Here is a 17,626-nt window from a genome sequence, read left to right as displayed (position 1 = left end):
GAGAATCAAGAAAATACATATTCTGCTTTTTGATGGTCACAATACAAAGGGACTTGGGCACAAGAAGGGTAGAAATCTGAACCGTTTTAGATGTCAGTCCACCACGGCTGTTGTTGGATTATCTTTGGCTTATAACCAATCTCTGATACATGTAATGTTGGTGAAGTCATTTGGGAGCTCATTTGCATTGACTGTGGAGGGAGCATTGGCATTGGTGGCACTGGAGCCTGAGGAGGACAAGAGGGGACAGCTTGGGGGCCCAAGCATCAGGAGGAAAAGAGGGAATGAGGAGAGCAAGGGTTCCCTGGAGCCTCGGTGTGGTGAGGATACGGCTGTATAATGTGGAACATCCTGGGCTCAGGAGAAAAGCAGGGTCAGAGACAGGAACCTGGCTGGAGGGTAGAGGTGGAAACCATGATGAAGAGTTAGGACAAGCAGAGGAACCGAGGCTGAGGGCTTAGATTAGAAGAGAGGATCAGGGGAAGAGAGAATGGGATGGAAGGAATGGCGAGGGAAGCGCTGAGGAGTGGGAGAGATGGAGAAGACCTTTACAGGATAGGAAATGGAGAAGCAGGATTATGGAAGGTGGGGTGGGTGATCTGTATTAGTAGAGAAAATGTTTCCTCGTTGTCGTGGGCACAGTACATAGTTTAGTGACAAATCTGTGCTAATCTGACTCTAGCGACTGAGTTGTATCAGAGAATAAATACTAACAGCTGCCTTGAGCTATCAGTGAACACCCAAAGGCCCAGAGAAGGAGTATGCGTATAGCGTGTCTACACTGTGATTACTCTAGGTATGGTTATCTCTGGCTGCTGTAACAAAGTAGTCCATAAACCAGCTGTCATAACACATCAAGGATTTATCTTCTTATAGGTCAGGAGCCAAGGGTCCATCATTTATTAGGAACAAAATCAAAGCTAGCATGGCCACACTCCTGGCAGCTCCGAGGGAACTCCCTATCTTCTCTGGTTCCTTGGCTTGAGGCCACAGCACTCCAGTGTTTACCTCCAGGCTCCCGGTAAACACCTTCTCCTGGGTGTCTCTCATGGATTTTCAGAATCCTTCTCACGAGGGAATCTGGGATTTTATGGAGGCTCCACTCAGATTGGAGTAAGCTCTCTCACCTGAGGATGAGAGAGGAAGGTGACTGTGGACCCTCCAAACCCAGGGCTGTGTGGAGGAAAGATCTGTGGTACTTAAGGTCACAATCAAAGATGCATCACTGCAGAAGGAAGGCCGTCTCCTAAAATTGGCAACAGCTTGATTCTAGAAAGATCCATGGTATTCTAGCCCCTGAAAAAAACATGGCATGGTTTGCCTGTTGCCTAAACACATCTTCTACTACACTTTCAATCATTTTTAGATTACTTATAATGCCATAAGCTATTTGAGCACAATGTCAATAGTTGTCATACTGTATTATTTAGGAAGCGATGACAAGGGAAAAAGTCCATGCATAAGCACATACTCAGTGCAGTTGCTTAAAAAAATCCTAGGTTGGTTAAACTTGCAGATGTGATGTGAGCAGGGAGATGGTGTGGTCAGAATGCAAAGAGCAGAGGACAGGGACAGAAAGTGTTGCAGACCTCATCTAAGGGCAACAGACTTCAACCTCATCGGTAGATAGGAAGTGGGAATCAGTAGCAGTGTGTCTTCTCAGAGAAGCCCGGACAGTTGGGCCAGGGTCTGATGTCAGTGCATGACAACGTCCCACTCAGAGATCGTGCCAGTGTCGGGACCCCGAGCTCTGCTCTTAGCCCCCTCTGCAGCTAACCGTAGTCACAGGGCTGTGTAGGTGCTTTGTGTGTAGACAGTGTAGATGCCCGAGATTTCTGAACCTGTGAAGCATGCTTGTTGGATGGTTTTAGTTCTAAGACTCTCGTCATGAGAAACACGCCTTCACATATTTAACCCTTCATCCCCAGTTGGTGGTGCTGTTTGGGGAGGTTACGGCGCCTTTAGGTGGTGGAACCTTGATGAGGAAGTCTGTCACTTGGGGTGTGTTTAGGGTATAAAGTCTCACTCTGTTTCCTTTCTCTGTGTATTTTATGTGCAGATGAAAATGTGATCAGTTGGCGTTCTTCTCTGCCACCAAGGTCCACCTCCCTGCCACCATAGAGCTCCCTCTTAGACCAAAGCTAAGAACCCCACTTTTCTGTCCAAGCATTTTATCATAGCAAAAGAAAAGGAACATCAGGTAACTTCCTAAGTCCCATGAGCCCATAAACAACCCGGGAGATAAGGGTTCACTTCCATCACCCTCATTAGCTCCAGTCATCCCATTTTATAAATTTGATAACCTTTCCAGACTTTGATAATGCCCTTACTGTAATATTATGGCCGGATTCACAGTAGATCCAAGCTGTCTTTTTTGAGATTAGGTGCTAATATTATGTCCTGTACCATGTGCTAATAGAGACTATTTCCCTGACTTGATATAGCTGTTAGCAGACATAACCAAAAGGACACATCTCCGACCTGAAGTTTGCACTTTATTATTAAGAACCAGAACGAGGCTTAAGCAGCAACCAAGCCTGCTGGGTGACTCTGCAGGACCAGCATCCTACATGAGTCACAACAAATCAAAAGGCATTGTATCTGGTTGACAATTGTCAACATTGAATAAAAACAAAAATTGACCTTGCCCAACCAGTGAAATCACGTGGCTACATGGGAAAATAATTCTCATGTGTGGCTAACTTCCCTTCATAAATGTATTTAATTTTAGATTGGCTACACTTTCATGGCTGAGGTGGCCATATGAAAATGGTTGTAATTGAGCATATTCCGGGAAGCGGCGGACCCCCGGCCTGCGCAGACGGAAGCGGCGGATGGGGGATAGTCCAGGCATGAAATAGTGAAGCCCACACTGAGAGCAGATCGCCCCACTACAATTAAATCAAGTAGGTTTTTTGAGGCCTGGCCTGCAGAGGGGGAGGCCTTTTATTGGCGAGGTCCACGGGCGAACGGGGAGCCGCGTCCTGTCCCTGAGGACCCTCCTGAGTGGGGAGAGTGTTCTGGGCCCACGCCGGGACACAGGAAATGGAGCGGGAGCGTTCTCAGACCCCCTTCTCCCCACGCCCCCCCCCAGTTACCCTGCAAGGGCTGATACCCTCTGCTAGGGCTGCTCCTCCTCTGCTGTGACCTCTCTCTCTTCCTGGCACATCCCAGCTTGTGCCCAAGGTCCTCCTTCACTCCCCCTCCCATCTGCGGGCCAAGGGATCACCCAGTATAGCCTGTTTGGGCACTGGGTCCGGAGCTCGGGGCAGAGGGCAGCGGGAGTTTCTCTGTTTTGGTGGCTGGCCTACAGAGGGGTAGGCCTTTTGTAGACGAGGTCCCTAGTGAAAGGGGAGCCTGGTCCTGGTCCTGAAGATCATTCTGAGTGGTGAGAGAGATCTTGGCCCATGGCGGGAGCCAGGAAACGGAGCCAGGGCACATTGTAAGCGGGGCTTTTAGCCAGCAGGGAAACCTGTTCCTGACTTAAAAGACCCATTAGATAGCATTGATAGGAGGAGATGGACAGGCACCAAGGCAAGAACTCACCCAACAATCTGAAAAACAACATGAAAACACCAGAACCCAATGATCTTACAACAGAAGGACTTGAACACCCTAACACAGAAGAAGTGGAAAAAATTGACTTTATGAAAGCAATAGAGTCCCTTAAACAACATGTAAAAAACACCCTTATAGAAATGGATGAGAAGTATAACAAAAAGTTTGATGAAATGAGTAAATACGTAAATGATACCCTGGGAAACCAAGAAAAAACAATCAAACAGGTAATAGAAACAGTTCAAGAATTGAAAACGGAAATCGAAGCGAGGAAGAAAACACAAAATGAGGACCAGCTAGATATGGAAAATCTAGGTCAATGAGCAGAGGCTACAGAAACAAGCATAATCAATAGAATACAAGAAATAGAAGAAAGAATCTCAGATTCTGAAGACAACATAGAGAAAATAAACACACTGATCAAAGAAAACAGCAAAGCCAACAAATTTTCATCACAAAACATTCAGGAAATACGGGACACAATAAAAAGACCAAACCTAAGAATAATAGGGATACAAGAAGGAGAAAAGTCACAACTCAAAGGCCCAGAAAATATTTTTAACAAAATTATAGAAGAAAACCTTCCCAACATAAAGAAAGATATTCCTTTGAATATTCAAGAAGTATATAGAACACCAAACAGACTGGATCAAAAAAGAAAATCCCCTCGCCATATTATAATCAAAACACAAAATATGCAGATTAAAGAAAGAATATTAAGAGCTGCAAAGGAAAAAGGGCAAGTTACTTATAAAGGTAAACCAATCAAACTTACACCTGACTTCTCTATGGAAACCATGAAAGCCAGAAGATAGAGGTACTGCAGAAACTAAGAGACCATGGATGCAAACCCAAACTACTATACCCAGCCAAGCTATCGTTCACTATCAATGGAGAAAACAAGACATTCCAGGATAAGAACAAATTTAAACAATATGTAGCCACAAGTCCAGCCCTACAGAAAGTAATAGAAGGAAAATCACAACACAAGGAATCCAACATAGCCAACACTGCCTACAATAATTCAGGCATCTGGCGAACCTTTACCAGCACGACTCAAAGAAGGGAGACACACAAACTCTACTACCAAAAACAATAGGAATAACCAGAGTAAACAACCACTGGTCATTAATATCACTTAATATTAATGGTCTCAATTCACCTATAAAAAGGCACAGACTAAAAGATTGGATACGAAAACAGGATCCAACATTCTGCTGTTTTTAAGAAACACATCTCAACCATAAAGACAGGCATCTACTCAGAGTAAAGGGTTGGGAAAAGGTTTTTCAAGCAAATGGTCCTAAGAAAAAAAGCAGGTGTGGCCATACTAATTTCTAACAAAACGGACGTCAAACTAAAATCAATCAGAAGAGATCGAGATGAACACTTTATACTCATAACAGGAACAATTCAGCAGGTTGAAGTCTCAATCCTGAATATCTACGCCCCTAATATAAAAGCACCCACTTATGTAAAAGAAATATTACTAAAACTCAAGGCAGACATCAAACCACACACACTAGTAGTTGGAGACTTCAACACACCTCTCTCACCAATGGACATGTCAATCAGACAGAAACCTAATAGAGAATTAAGAGAATTGTTGGAGGTAATGAAGCAAATGGACTTAACCGACATCTATAGAACACTCCACCCAAATAGGAAAGAATATACCTTCTTCTCTGAAGCTCATAGAACCTTCTTGAAAATTGGCCACATACTCGGAAACAAAGGAAACCTCCACAGACACAAAAAAATATCAGTGTCCACCTGTGTCTTATCAGATCACCACGGATTAAAGTTAGAAGGCAACAACAATGCTACCCCCAGAAATGATGGAGGTGGGTCTTGTATTAATCTGTTGCTTTCATTGGTTAATTAATAAAGAAACTGCCTAGGCCCATTTGATAGGCCAACCCTTAGGTGGGTGGAGTAGACCGAACAGAATGCTGGGAGAAAGAAGCCGAGTCAGGCAGTCGCCATGATTCTCCCACTCCAGACAGACGCAGGTTAACATCTTTCCTGGTAAGCCAGCTCGTGGTACTACACAGAATATTAGAAATGGGTTAGATCTATATGTAAGAGCTAGCCAATAAGAGGCTGGAACTAATGGGCCAGGCAGTGATTAAAAGAATACAGTTTCCGTGTAATTATTTTGGGTAAAGCCATGCGGGCAGCCGGGTGCCGGGGACGCAGCCCCGCAGCTCCTATAACAACACAGAAAGCCAACAAACTCATGGAAACTGAACAGTCAACTACTGAATCACACCTGAGTCAAGGAAGAAATTAAGAAAGAAATTAAAGTCTTCCTTGAATTTAATGAAAATAAAGAGACAACATACTCAAACCTATGGGACACGATGAAAGCAGTGCTCAGAGGAAAGTTCATAGCACTAATTGCCCACTTAAAGAAAACGGAGAAAGCATACTTTGGGGACTTAACAGCACACCTGAAAACTCTAGAAAAAAAAGAAGCAGAAGCACCCAGGAGGAGTAGAAGACTGGAAATAATCAAACTGAGGGCGGAAATCAACAAAATAGAAACACAGAAAACAGTCCAAAGAATCAATGAAACAAAAAGTTGGTTCTTGGAGAAAATCAACAAGATCAACAAACCCCTATCCAAACTAATTAAATGACAGAGAGAGAACACGCAAATAAATAAGATCAGAAATGAAAAGGGGAACATAACCACAGACACAGAGGAAATTCAGAGAATCATTAGATCTTACTACAATAGCCTGTATGCCACAAAACTGGAAAATGCAAAAGAAATGGACATTTTTTTGGATAAGTACCATATACCAAAGCTAAACCATGAATAGGTGAACTATCTAAATAGAACGGTTAGTCGTGAAGATTTGAAACGGTTATCAAAAATCGCCCTTCCAAAAAGCCCAGGACCAGATGGTTTCAATGCAGAATTCTACCAGAACTTCCAAGAAGAGCTAATACCTATACTTCTTAATGTATTTCACAAGATAGAAACAGAAGAGTCATTGCCAAATTCCTTTTATGAAGCTACAGTTACCCTGATACCAAAACTACACAAAGACCCAACCAAGAAAGAGAATTACAGGCCTATCTCACTCATGAACATCGATGCAAAAATTCTCAATAAAATACTGGCAAACTGAATCCAAGAACACATCAGAAAAATTATCCATTATGATCAAGTAGGCTTCATCCCAGAGATGCAGGGCTGGTTCAACATATGCAAATCTATCAATGTAATCCACCATATAAATAAACTGAAAGAAAAAAACATATGATCATTTCATTAGATGCTGAAAAAGCATTCGACAAAATTCAACACCCCTTTATGATGAGGGTCTTGGAGAGATTAGGGATAAAAGGATCATACCTAAATATAATAAAAGCTATTTACAGCAAGCCGACAGCCAACATTAAATTAAATGGAGAAAATCTCAAAGCCATCCCACTAAATTCAGGAACACGACAAGGATGTCCACTCTCTCCAACCTCTTCAATGCAGTGCTTGAAGTTCTAGCAATAGCGATAAGACAACATAAGGGGATCAAGGGGATTCATATTGGAAAGGAAGAAGTTAAGCTTTCGTTATTTGCAGATGATATGACAGTATACATAAGCATCCACAAAAACTCTACCAAAGAACTCCTACAGCTGATAAACACCTTTGGGAATATGGCAGGATACAAGATTAACTCCAAAAAATCAGTTGCCTTCCTATACACTAAGGATAAGGAAGCAGAGAGGGAAATCAGAGAAGCATCACATTTCACGATAGCCACAAATAGCATAAAATATCTTGGGGTAACTCTGACCAAGGAAGTGAAAGATCTATTTGACAAGAACTTTAAGTCTTTGAAGAAAGAAATCGATGAGGACACCAGAAAATGGAAGGATCTCCCTTGCTCTTGGATTGGGAGGATCAACATAGTAAAAATGGCAATTCTACCAAGGGCAATCTATAGATTCAACGCAATCCCAATCAAAATCCCATCAAAATCCTTCACAGATCTGGAAAAGACAATAATCAACTTTATATGGAAAAGCAAAAAACCCAGGATAGCCAAAACAATCTTATACAATAAAGGATTGTCTGGAGGCATTACCATCCCTGACTTCAAACTCTATTACAGAGCTACAGTATTGAAAACAGCTTGGTATTGGCATAGAAACAGAGAAGTCGACCAATGGAATCGAATAGAAGACCCTGGCTTTAACCCAAAAACCTATGAACACCTGATTTTTGATAAAGGAGCTAAAAGTATAGAATGGAAAAAAGAGAGCATCTTCAACAAATGGTGCCGGCAAAACTGGATGTCAATCTGTAGAAGAATGAAAATAGATCCATATCTATCACCATGCTCAAAATTCAAGTCCAAATGAATTAAAGACCTCAATATCAGTCTGAACACACTAAATCGGATAGAAGAGAAAGTGGGAAGTATTCTACAACACATGGGCACAGGAGAACACTTTCTATGTATAACCCCAGCAGTACAGACATTAAAAGCATCATTGAATAAATGGGACCTCCTGAGACTGAGAAGCTTCTGTAAAGCAAAGGACACTGTCACTAAGACAAAAAGGCAACCCACTGACTGGGAGAAGATCTTCACCAACCCCACAACTGACAAAGGTCTGATCTCCAAAATATATAAAGAACTCAAGAAACTGGACTGTAAAGGGCTGATCAACCCAATTAAAAAATGGGGCACTGAGCTGAACAGAGAATTCTCAACAGAAGAAGTTCGAATGGCCAAAAGACATTTAAGGTCATGCTCAACTTCCTTAGCAATCAGGGAAATGCAAATCAAGACAACTTTAAGATACCATCTTACACCTGTCAGAATGGCTAAAATAAAAAACACCAATGATAGCCTTTGCTGGAGAGATTGTGGAGAAAGGGGTACACTCATCCATTGCTGGTGGGAATGCAAACTTGTGCAACCACTTTGGAAAATAGTGTGGCGGTTTTTCAGGAATTTCGGGATCAACCTACCCCTGGACCCAGCAATACCACTCTTGGGAATGAATATACCCAAGAAATGCCCAATCATAGAACAAAAGTATATGCTCAACTATGTTCATAGCAGCATTGTTTGTAATAGCCAAAACATGGAATCAACCTAGATGCCCTTCAATGGAAGAATGGATGAAGAAAGTATGGAATATATACATATTAGAGTACTACTCAGCAGTAAAAAACAATGACTTCCTGAATTTTGCATGCAAATGGACGGAAATAGAAAACACTATCCTGAGTGAGGTGAGCCAGATCCAAAAAGAGGAACATGGGATGTACTCACTCATATTTGGTTTCTAGCCATAAATAAAGGACATTGAGCCTATAACACGTGATCCTGGAGAAGCTAAATAAGAAGGTGAACCCAAAGAAAAACATATAGGCATCCTCCTGAATATTAAACTTCATCAGGCGATGAAAGGAGACAGAGACAGAGACCCATACTGGAGCACCGGACTGAAATCTCAAGGTCCAAATCAGGAGCAGAAGGAGAGAGAGCACGAGCAAGGAACTCAGGACCGCGAGGGGTCACTCATACACTGAGACAATGGGGATGTTCTATGGGGAACTCACCAAGGCCAGCTGGACTGGGTCTGAAAAAGCATGGGATAAAGCCAGACTTGCTGAACATACGGACAATGAGGACTACTGAGAACTCAAGAACAATGGCAATGGGTTTTTGATCCTACTGCACGTACTGGGTTTGTGGGAGCCTAGGCAGTTTGGATGCTCACCTTACTAGACCTGGATGGAGGTGGGTGGTCCTTGGACTTCCCACAGGGCAGGGAACCCTGATTGCTCTTAGGGATGACGAGGGAGGGGGACTTGATTGGGGGAGGGGGGAGGGAAATGGGAGGCGGTGGCGGGGAGAAGGCAGAAATCTTTAAGAAAGAAAGAAAGAAAGAAAGAAAGAAAGAAAGAAAGAAAGAAAGAAAGAAAGAAAGAAAGAAAGAAAAAGGAAGGAAGGAAGGAAGGAAGGAAGGAAGGAAGGAAGGAAGGAAGGAAGAAAGAAAGAAAGAAAGAAAGAAAGAAAGAAAGAAAGAAAGAAAGAAAGAGAAAATGCTTGTAATTTTTTAAATTGAGATTAAGTGAGCCTACTCGGTGATTCATGAGGTCGAGGCCCCCACTGTGCACATGTTAAGAAGCTGGTCTGTTCTCATCTCACACCCCACCTTCCTCAAACAGCCTCCATGGTCTTTGCTACCACCTGAAGCTTTCATCCTACCAAAATTCAGCTGAAATTCTCGGCAACCCCCAAGGCTATGGCAGTGATGGGTTAGGAAGGAAGAGTCGTCAGGGAGCATGTGAATGCCCTCATCAAAACTGTCATGCTGAAAGGGTAGTTACAGGAAGAGGTGCTACTGAACTTAGGGGTTACAACGTGTACCCCAAGAAGCTAGGTTAAGCTGAAGAACTGAACGATAATATCTAAATTAATAGTAAGAAATGGAAAAAGGAAATGTATTCAATCTGGCCATGTTGAGAAAAGGGATGAAGGTCCCAGGGACTCTCTCAAAGGTTTCAGGGACTCTCTCGAACCCGTGCTCTTGGTCCTGGAGTGAGAGTGAATTTTAGAGAGTCAGGGTACATGATCATCTAAGCAGTCGGGGTCAAGGTGGCCCTGGCTACCACTGACCCATCACTGTCTAGACTCTAATCCCTCCGACAAGGTGTTCTGGCAAGCTGGCAGCACTGGGTGAGATCTCCTTCTGGGAGACCAGCTTCTTCTCTGACTGGCACCAGGCTCCAGCCTTTCCACCTAAGGTAAGATTCCTAGGGAAACTGCGGTTTCTCATGGCCCCTTGTTTCCCCATCTGGTGGTAAGACTGAAGGAAAGCCGTCACAGCAGAGGTCCACTGACTGTCAGATCGTGTGTGCCCATGTCCCTACATCCATGAGAAACACACTTGCGTTTTTAAGACACCCCTTTTCTAGCTTTACAGACAGTCCGTCCATTTCTAAATAAAGCAAGGCTGGCAGGCTTGGCAAAACGCAAAGAAGGCTCTCCCCAGCAGGTGCTAGTTGCTCCGACTTCCATGGACTGAACCCCAAGCAGGCTCCCCAGTTTTATTCTTCCTCCTTTTTCTCTGCAGCCTTGGCCTCCCATCAGCTGTTCCGACCCTGAGAGGTGGGGTTGGGGGAGCAGGATTAAAGACTCAGTGGAGGTCTGAAGCATGAGATTAAGAGTTACTGATAGGGAGAACCTTAGGCCCCTGTTTGGATCAAACCAAGCTCAAAGCTTCAGTCACTGCTGAACTGTAATGCCTGACTTCCCGAAAGTTTGCTTGGAAGGCCGTCTGGTAAGGATGATGAATTGATCAGGACTCTTTATCACTGCTGAACCAAGTGCTGCATGTTGTCCTACTTAATCCTTGCTACTGTCTAATAAAGTAGCTATTCATCATCCTCATTTTATAGATTAAGAACCTGGGCCTTAGAAAGGAAGTCTGCTTAAGGTCGTACAGTCAACAACATGAATACCTAATGCCAAGTCAGTAGGTGGCTGAGGATACGTGTCAGAGAATGAGTGCAGAAGGGGTCACATGGAAAGGGGTGGCACTAGCCCAGGTCCAGCTCCCACAGGAAATGAATGCAGACTCTCACCCACAAGAGCCTGGATGGGAAGGTGGAATCAGGGTGCAGAGGGAGGAAGACGACTCTCAGAAAGGGAGAGAAGTGGAGGGAAAGTGGAGGGAAGAGGACATGGAGACTCCTGGAAAGGGACAGGTGGGATTGGGTTAAAATATCCAGGTACTGGACATACCACAAGGGGCTTGAATAGAAGTGACCATTTTTCTGATCTATGTTAGCCATGTGGCTCAGTACCTTTTTTCAGTGGGGCAGATCACATCCTGCTGCTTTGGTGGTCTGGGCAGGAGTGGGAGGAATCAACTTCCTCCTTCCCAGAATTCTCCTGTTCTCATAACATCATTTCTACTTCCTGTCTGGTTTACCCACCTATATTTCTTACCTGGCCAATCAGCGTTTATTTAGAACACGATTGACAGAATACAGACAATTCTCCTGCACCATTGTTTGCCAATGTAAAGTCAGCTTATGCCTATAGAAAGACAGTCAGGGGGGAACTTACAAAAGTTGGCCTTTCCTCATGTCTCTTCTGTGAAGCAAACTCAAGAACAAAGCAATGATCTACTTACACTGGGTTGCTTTTTCTCCAAGTATGGTCCTTAGGCCCCAGATATCAGTACCACCTCGAGGGTTTCTAAACTGCAAACTAAAGACTCACCGCAGACCAAGAATCAGAAACACTTATAAAATCTCCTTTTCATGTTGAACCTCACTAATTATTAGGCTGTTTCCAGTCACTGAGTTTGAGAACCTTAGTTCTACAGCAGCCAGTTAGAAAAGGAAGTATTTGATTAACCACTGACTTTAGGCACCAATGAACCAAATCAGAGCTGGTGAGTGACTGATGCCATTCAAGCCAGGAAGGCAGACACTGTCTGGTTAGTCTCTACTGTGTGATCAGGGTAGAATACAATCTAATAGATTATTGAAGCCCGGATACCCAAGTGGACTGAGTACCATGACTGCCATTGATCAAGGAAGCCCTGAGGTCAAGAACCCCACCCACTGCCATTGTTGGTCTGTCTTGCACCACCGCATTCTCCTGTGGGTGTTGTAACCCTGGTGATCAGGTCTGAGCCACGTGACCCTAAGGGACTTTTACAGTCACTGGGAAAGGTGTTTATATAGCTTCTTACTTCAAATGCTCCTGGCATTTTCCTTTTTAAGTCAATGGGTAAGATCATAAAAAAAAATGTACTCTTCTTGTGTATGTGAGTGGCCTATGTACGCACGCACGTGTGTGTGTGTGTGTGTGTGTGTGTGTGTGTGTGTGTGTGTACACCCAGGTACATATCTGTGTGGCTGCCAAGGAAAACATTCTCCACCTTATTAATCTGAGACAGGCTCTCTCACTGATCCTGGTAGGCTAGAGGCCAGCAAGCCTCCACCTCCTGCCTCCATCTCCCCTACAGTGTTGGGGTTACAGGTACATGTGTGACCACACCCAGCTTTTTTATGCAGGTTCTGGAGATTTGAACTCACATCATCACACTGTGCATAAGTATTCTTAGCCACTGAGTCACTTTCCGAGGCTGACTATCTTCTGTTTAAGTCAGACTTGTATTTTAATTTCACAAAGGCAATCAGAATATTCCTTAAAATCCTGCCTTGGAACCAGGAGGTACGCTCCCCAGTGTTGACCCCGTGAAGCTGGTGTGAGTGGTGATATCAGCTTTTGAACTGCAACAGCCAGGAAAGCCTGATCCATCACAGTTAAGAAAACTCAGTGACCCAGAAATGATACCCTGAGTTGCACTAAACCTTGGTTTACCTTCCTCGTCTCAGACTCTTCTCCCAAACTCGTTTTCTTATCTGGAAAATAAGAATCACAACACAAAGCACACGCTGGGAATGAAAACAACTCTGTTCAAAAGTCATGACCTAACACAGAATCTGATTCTTTTCTCTGGCAGTTTACACCTTGCACAAACCCATTGGCTTCTCAGGAACTCTTTCAAACGCCTCACACATCGGCTCACCAACAGTCCCACGGCTTGCTGTACAAAATGGGAAAGCGAGCATGGGGCAGTCGGGACATGGCCATGTCAAGGAGGGCACTGGTGACATGGAGTCTGAATTACCTCATACCTTGAGATCAGGAGGCCTCCTGATGGGGGTGTGAGCAAGCTTGTTTCTTCCCTTTCATTAGTAAGTCCCATCAGCTCCTGCTTCCAACTTTCGATACTCCCTGTCTTTCGCGAGGAGTGTCACCAACACAATGACACAATGTTCTGCCTGTTTGCATTACCAAACACAGGAAGTGCCAGGGGGAAATGGGACTGCTCATAAGAAATGACTTCAGACACTTGATATAGATGTGACAAACACCGCACTGATTTTCATGTGGGGCTTCTGGTCTCATGTCATATGGAAATAAGCTAATGGGACAGACAGCAGGGGCAGCAGGGCCCAGTTTCAGCTTTTAAGCAATGGGAGTATCTTGATGCACTTTAAGAAATCCTCCCAACTTCAATCTCTTTTAGACTTTGAACATTTGTATGCATATATATGTATATGTGTATATATATATGGATACATAAGTATGCAAATATTAACGTGAATAGGCATACGAGCTGGGGTGGGCTCTTGCAGCCGTCCCACCTCCCCAGAGAAGGCTAGCCAGTCCTTACCTATGACGACCGCTACAGTAGAATTCAGGCGGGCACTGCCGGGTACTAGTTATTTCTTATAAATTAGAGCATGTCAAGAGATGAGTATTTCAAGCTAAAAAGTTATTTAAAAGGAAAATGAAATCATACAAAGAATAATTAGGCAGTAAAATCTTTACCAGCGCATTTACCTTTCTAAAGTGATCAGTGTTCCCTCTGTAAACACACACACACACTCACAGACACACATACAACACACTATACACACATTCACACATACTCACACAGAGAAAGACACACAAACACAGACATACCACACATGTGCTCACACACATTCACACACTTACACAGACACATTGCACACACCGCACACACTCACACACACACACACACACTATCTGGGGATCTCTTTGCAATTCCATCTCCTATGAATGGTCACAGTCACAGGCCATTGGGGGAGGAGTGGGCTGACCATCAGCAGGACCAGACTGCGGTCAGAAGGCTCATCCCCGCAGATGTGTGCTGTGGAGTTCCTGTTCTGTGTTGGACATTTTCCCTATTGAAAATAGATCCTGTTCCCCTATAATAGCCTGACTATAGTTTCCCCGCCTACTTTTAACCTGGAGTTGTAGTGCAGATGATCACGGAGGGCAGGTGTAGAAGGAATACGGGAAGAGCTGGAAGACTTACAGGGAGAGCGATGCTCAAACCCACCCTTTCTGCCCTCCTTTCCCTTGGGGAGCCCGATGCCCTGTTGCTCAGGCTGGTTTTGGCTGCCATATCCAGAAATGAGCCCAACACGGGCTGACTCAGATTTATTCAAACGATCCTCTTTAGTTCCCACAACCTCCTCTCCCCCCACTAATGTGCCCTTTCAGTGGCTTTAGGACCTGTGATTTAAATCACCTAAATTCCACCCTTTCTACTGATTCCTAATGACTAATCTGTCCTTTCTTCCCAAGAAGCAAGGATGTTCCTCATCATCCCTCTACTTCCTGTGGCCAAGATGGATCCCATTGATATTTATTAACTATCTAGCAGCAGCTAGACAGCAGGGACACACACCGACACCTTGTCTGTTCTTGGCAACCCCACCCCGCCCCACCCCCTGTCCTCTGCTGCTCTAAACAGGCAGCCAGGCTACTGTCTTTTGAACTCAGAGAAGATTTTCTCAGAGGCAAACCCCTCAGAAAGCCCTTTCCTGTCCTTATGTTCCCTGTAAACATACTAGATGATAATTTCTCATCTAATTGGTCAAACTCAACTTTAAACATTTTATCTGGAGGAACAAATCATTAATTGACTTTTTAAAAAAAATTTTACCTCTCTTCTTACTCTTTCAGACTTAATTTTGGGAGCTTATCACAAAATGAACTTGCTTCTAGTGGACACAGACTGGCAATCAGAATTTTCTATGAAATAAGTGCAATGGGAAAAGATCACTTTAACTATGGGGAAAACCCATAATCTTGTCCCCCGATTTTAGAGAAATGGAATTTGAATCTAATGACTACTGGCAATAGAAATGATTGTTCCTTGTTTGTTGAACCATCATCTTCCTGCAAGGAACAAATTTAAGAAGTCTGCCTTTAAACATTTTTTTTAAGACCAATTTAAAGAAAAAGTAAAATTAAAATGAAAGTCTGAAACAGAACTGGGTTTGTTGAAGCCATTACGTTCCTTCCCCAACAGTTACGTTTTATAACGCTCTCACAGGATGCCATTTTTACGTCCTTTATGTCAGCTCTAAAGTTAGACAGGCTCACAAACCACAAGGGCATTGCCTTTCTGCTTTATTCTCTTTCCCTTGGCTGGTTGTGATTCCACCTTTATTGTTGTTTGATTGAGCCACCTTCTAATGTTATAATATTTTGTAGAAACACATTCCTGACTGAACAAAACTGTCCTGGCTCTCTGAAAACCACAGATTGTGAACAAGACTGGCTGGCATGGGAAGTGCACAGCCTCCTGTCCTTGAAGCATAATTTTATATGGAAAGTCATCATCAAAGCTTGCAGGACGACTTGTGTGGAGCCTGAGCAGAAGCCCGGCCTCCCTCTGTGTCAGCCAGCAGCTGCTCAGCCTGTTTTTCCCATCACTGGTCAGGATTGCGTTAGACAAAAATCCACCTTATAAGAAATCATGAAAACTGAGAACAGGGAAGCAAGCGGTGGCCACTGTAAGGCAGGCCGCTGTCATCCTGGGCTCTGCTCCCGGCCTTGGCACCTGCCCGGGGAGGGGGGGGGCTGCATTCTCTGCCCAGCAGGGAGGAGGTTCCAGCTGACCTGCTGAGAATGTCCCCAGTGAGTCACCACCTTTAACTCCATCGGCGCCATTTGCTGCCCGCTTGGATGTTTTTGAACAGCTGCCTGGCTCAGAACCCAACTAGTAACTGGAAATGTGACCATTGTCTGACTTATTTTTAAAAATGGAGCTGGGGTGGGGTCAGGGGGAGAAAGAGAGAAAGGAGCAAACCTAATCAAGAAAGAAGACAGCTTAACTTTGCTGAAGTGAATTGCCTTGGAAAGCCTTGGGCAGGAAGGTGCAGCAATGACAAACTCAGCTTACCCTGTTCTCTCTGCTCTTGTCTCTTACTGTTTCCCCACTGAGGTTAGGGTGTGATCTCACATGGAACTTACATGATCTACAGAAACTTACTTCCCTCAAGGAGGGTTTCTCATAACCATGATTTTTAACTTACCCATCTCATTTTCCAAACACAACAGTGAATATTTCTCTTGCTCTGGAAACATTTTCCATAAAATTTGAAGTCCATTTTTGACCACATCGATAACTTTTTAGAGGCTTTGGTTGAACAAGCTTCTGGCCTACACATTAACCAGGATATTTAAGAAACATTAGACATGATCCTTGAACTCAGGAATTTGTAATGGCATGGAGAAAAAAGGCCTATTCAAATGCTTGGTCCAGGAACACTATGGGGGAGGGATAGGGAGTCCTTACATCAAAGTGCCAGACGCCTGCAAGAGCTATTCAGGGCCTCTGAAGTTCAGGGCAATGTTCGAGGAAGCTGCTTTTCAATCTAGAATGATGGTAACCAATATTAACAAGTGAAATTGAATTGACTTTGTAACACATGGGCAGTGTGTCATAGCTGGGCACACAGCCCAGGTGTCTATGTTAAAGGCTGAAACATATTCACATGGCCACAGGCTTTCATTAAATGGGAAGTCTGTGATTTATATGTGCATCTTTGTATGCATTAGCACACGCATACATTAAAAAAAATCTTTTACATCACCAGACACTGCAGAGGTGGCAGGCAGCTGTTCCTCTTAGACCACTGCTCTACCATTTTGTAGCTGGTATCTGGTCCTTACCTGAAGGTAGAAGAGAAGATACTCAGGATAAAAAGGCGCCTTCCTTTCCCGAGGTCTGTAGCTTTACTATCTTCATGTCATGACAGTGTGCTCACACACAGGAAGCACGGAGGTAGGGCTAGGACTGAAATCAAGCTACCATCCATGAGCTCCACTATTCAGCCTTAAATAATGTCACCAGGCCCAATGTCCACAGGTTCCACAATATCTCAGACTGTGGGGAGCTAGCCTCATTCACCACACACACACACACACACACACACAGAGAGAGAGAGAGAGAGAGAGAGAGAGAGAGAGAGAGAGAGAGAGAGTTTGAGGTCAGACTGAGCTATAGAGTGAGTTCCAGACCATCCTGGGTGGCCTAGATAGATACAGTCTCAATAAACAAATTAACAAACAAACAGGAATTTGGACGGAAAGCAAAAGTCTTTCTAGCATAAAGAAAAAGAAAATTGACTTTGAGCAGATCAAATCAGGCAGGAGACAGAGAATATCTAAAATTCTTCTTATAA

The sequence above is a fragment of the Chionomys nivalis genome, chromosome 3, assembly GCF_950005125.1.
Source record: "Chionomys nivalis chromosome 3, mChiNiv1.1, whole genome shotgun sequence".
NCBI classification, from domain to species: domain Eukaryota; kingdom Metazoa; phylum Chordata; class Mammalia; order Rodentia; family Cricetidae; genus Chionomys; species Chionomys nivalis.
Note: the sequence above shows the minus strand (reverse complement) of the source record.